A 3,396-nucleotide genomic window follows, 5' to 3' on the forward strand; every position below is an offset into this window, starting at 1 on the left:
TCTCTCTCTCTCTCTCTCTCTCTCTCTCTCTCTCTCTCACACACACACACACACACACACACACACACACACACACACACACTGGAGCAGCTCCTCTTTTTCTACTCCTTTTAGATTTAGATGCATTTAGAATTATTCAAGCAGCCATGACTTCCAAAGGGGGCATATTAGGGCAGAACTAACTAGCACAAGCCAAATAAAACAAATTAAGCCTACATACCAGATAGAGCTGCTTTCTCAGCATCTTTTTTTTATTTATTCCAGGCAAAATGTCTCCTAGAGAATCTCCCCTCATCTAATTGTCTCCACATTCCTTACTCAAAAGCAAAATTATCTTCCTTTATCTTAGATATGGTACAACCTGCAGCTGACTCTGAAATAGAAAAATCCTTTTCCCTGACGAATAGGGCTCCTTTCAAAATTATCAAGTCATATATTTTTAAGAAGCAGAGAATGGCCTTCAAACAGTTGATTTTGTCTCCTACAGTGATCTTTCAAGACATTATTCACAAGCAAGTGACCAAGGCAAACTAACGTGGCTTCTGTAGCCATTTGCAATTATTGACAAACAATTTCATAACAGATAATGAAAATTACAGTCAAGTGCAGTAAGCTGTTTATCCACGAACTACCTGCTGGTGGCTCTTTTTCTTTCAGGCAAAATAAAAGCTATCATGCGAATGTATTTCTCTTGTTTGTAATATTTCTTGTAAATGTCTCCAACCACAAACCCTGTCTTCCAATTTTGTTAATAGGATTTTTATTCAATCATGGCAGTGGCCAAGAGTCTAGTGTATTCTTGGGTGTTCACGAGATGACTCCCACCGCGTCAGGTCTGTGGAAAAGGATCACCCGCCCCCAACTGGCAAATAAGGCATTCCCTCCTGGGGCAGATTCGCCTTAGGAAGTGTGGGGCTAGGGTGTATTTTCATCCCCACTATTCTGAGCACTTAGAGACTCCCTAAACTGAGGCAGTTCTAAGGTGCAGTATAGTGCAAATGGGTGACTTGCGCGTTCCTCTGCAATTGGAGGGAGGGAGGAAGGGGAGAGAGGGAGAGAGAGAGAAAGAGGGAGAGAGAGGGAGAAAGAGGGAGAGAGAAAGACTTGTATTATCACCATCTGTAGGAACCTCAAGGGTTAGATCTTGGGGCTGTTTGACTGAGCCTGCTCCCCGGCGTGGCCGAAGGGGCTATCTCTAGCCCTGTCTCTGTGTCTGACAGTAGCCTCACAGCCTGCCCTGGGTCTCCTCTTTCCCACCGTCTCTTTTTCTTCTCAATGGCTGGGACTGTAGAAGGGGTAGAGACTAGGGCTTCAGGGAGGGGCCTGGGTGCTCCTTCTCTCCCTCGCACCCGGCGCCGCCCCAGTCTCCCGCGCGCAACCCGCCCCGAGCGCTTCCGCCCCCGGCACACCTGGCCGCCCGCAGCGCCCACACCCTGCGCTCGCCCGAGCGCAATTCGGGCCGCACTGTTAAGGGTGCCGCTGAGGCGCTGTCGGGGAGCACTCGCCTGTGCATGTGCAACTCAAGATACCCAGACCTTGCCTCTTCCTCAACCCCCACCGGGACTCGGAACTCCGGCGCTTTCCCAAGAGCCATAAAAGGGGAGGGGGAAGGAAATCCCAACCTCGCGGGGCTAACTCGGAGCACACAACTCCAGGGAGAGCGTGCGCTGTGCGGGGATGCGGATCCCTGGGACCCCCCTACCCGCCCAGCTTCCCCGGCGACCCTCCACCCCATCTTCCCTAGAACCTGGTTAGATACCCAGCCAGCCTAAGCTGAGGCAGGCGAGGGTTACCCCAACTCATCCGGAAGCGTTAACTTTGGAAATCCCTCGCCTTAGATTCGCGTAACGGAGGTACCTCGTCATCTCGGTGGGGCAAGTCCGGGTTCCGCCAGGGCAGGTCCAAGAGGTCACCCAGGACAGGCAAATCCGAGGCACAGCTATTTAAAACGCTGCTGCTACCCATAAGAGCCTCCTTGGCGCGCTACCCCCCCCCCTTCCCTTCACCCTTGAATCTCTTGTTCGCCTACTAAACTTTTGGGGGATCACATCGCCAAGCTTTGGGAGTTGCAAGCTGAGCCTCCCTCTCTTATGTACCTCTTCCCTGGAATGTAACCACGGGAAGACAAGAGGGGTGGCTGCCTTGTTATTTGCAACGTAAAATCAACAGACACCCAATCAAGCGCCAATGCCCGGCCAGCCCCTCGCCCCCTGGTGCCCACTCTCCTTCTCTACCCATTCCCGTTTTCTTGGCCCGCCCGACAGTTGTCTCCCAGACTCCGGGTGTACCAGGCCACCTACTCGCGCCCAGGAAAAGCCAAAGTAATCTGAAATGGAACGGTGCACCTGGCTGTCAGCTGAACGGAAGATAACAGGAAGGGTGATAAAAGGGGGCATTCTCCTTTCTCAGCCAGCTTGGAGTCTGGGGAGCATCTTCAGTGTGGGGGACTGGGGCTTTCCCCCTTCCCTATGGTTCGGCATTTGCTTTTCGGTTTTCCTCCGCCTGCTGCCCGGCAAGGAGTCTTACCCTGCTCCCCGCAGAGGGCGCGGTGAGGAAGCCCGCGGGGGACCCGCAACTCCATGTCCGCGCCGCCGCCGCGCGAGGCGAGCACCGCGGCCGGCCGCACTTGTAGCTGTCTCGGGGCTGAGGGGCTGAGCTGGCCGCTCAGCCGCCAAGTCTCTTCCATGTGAATAACAAATACTCCCACCGGCGGCCGCGATTGGTCTGCGCCCCGCGCCTCGCGATCCACCGCCCGCGGCCATTCACCCTGCGCGGCGCGGGGAGCTGCGGCCGGGATCGCGCCCGCGATCGCCAATCGCTTCGCGCCAGCCAGTCACCTCGGGAAGCTGGAGGAGGAACCCCGAGGGGCGGGAGCGCGGGGTTTCGCGGCCACCTCGCAGCCTGGCGTGGGCAGGGACAGGGACGCTGGCAAGGTAGGACCCCCTCTGCGAGTCAGCGCGAGGCGACGTGGGGGTCAGAAATACTAGTTCTGATTTTTTAAAAGAGAAATACACCAATCACCCCCGGTGCCCCGCCCCGACAGAGAAAGGGAGGTCCCGCGAGTAGGGGGGAGGACCGAGGGCGTCGCGCTCTGGAGCGGTTATGGAAACGCCGCCGTGCCGGAGCGGAGCAGCTCCCGACACAGGGCGAGCCCGGGACCGCGCGGAAAGCTGTCAGCTCTCGCCTGCTCAGGGTCCCCCGATGAGCGCCGCTGTCCAGGGGGTGCCGGTGAAGAGCGCGTGACAGATGGCAAGAGTCCCAGCACACGGTTTCTTTCTCAGGGATGCTCAAAGTACAGCCTACATCCCGCGCGTTTCCCCCGCAAAGTTTGCCGCCCGCCGCGCGGCTGTTCCACCCTTTGTCCTGCCCCGCAGATCGGGAGCCTGGTCCCTCGCA

General features: G+C 56.4%; 1 protein-coding gene across 1 annotated transcript in view; it reads right to left on the minus strand.

Moving 5' to 3' along the window:
* Positions 1-2,637, minus strand: part of Grm8 (glutamate metabotropic receptor 8) — a 963,476-nt gene extending 960,839 nt beyond the window's left edge. The window contains exon 1 of the mRNA XM_004642707.2: positions 2,527-2,637. The gene's annotated coding sequence lies outside the window, so the exon portion shown is untranslated. The remainder of the gene's footprint in view (positions 1-2,526) is intronic.
* Positions 2,638-3,396: the final 759 nt, after the last annotated feature.

This window comes from Octodon degus, unplaced genomic scaffold, assembly GCF_000260255.1.
Source record: "Octodon degus isolate 3935 unplaced genomic scaffold, OctDeg1.0 scaffold00160, whole genome shotgun sequence".
Lineage (NCBI taxonomy): Eukaryota > Metazoa > Chordata > Mammalia > Rodentia > Octodontidae > Octodon > Octodon degus.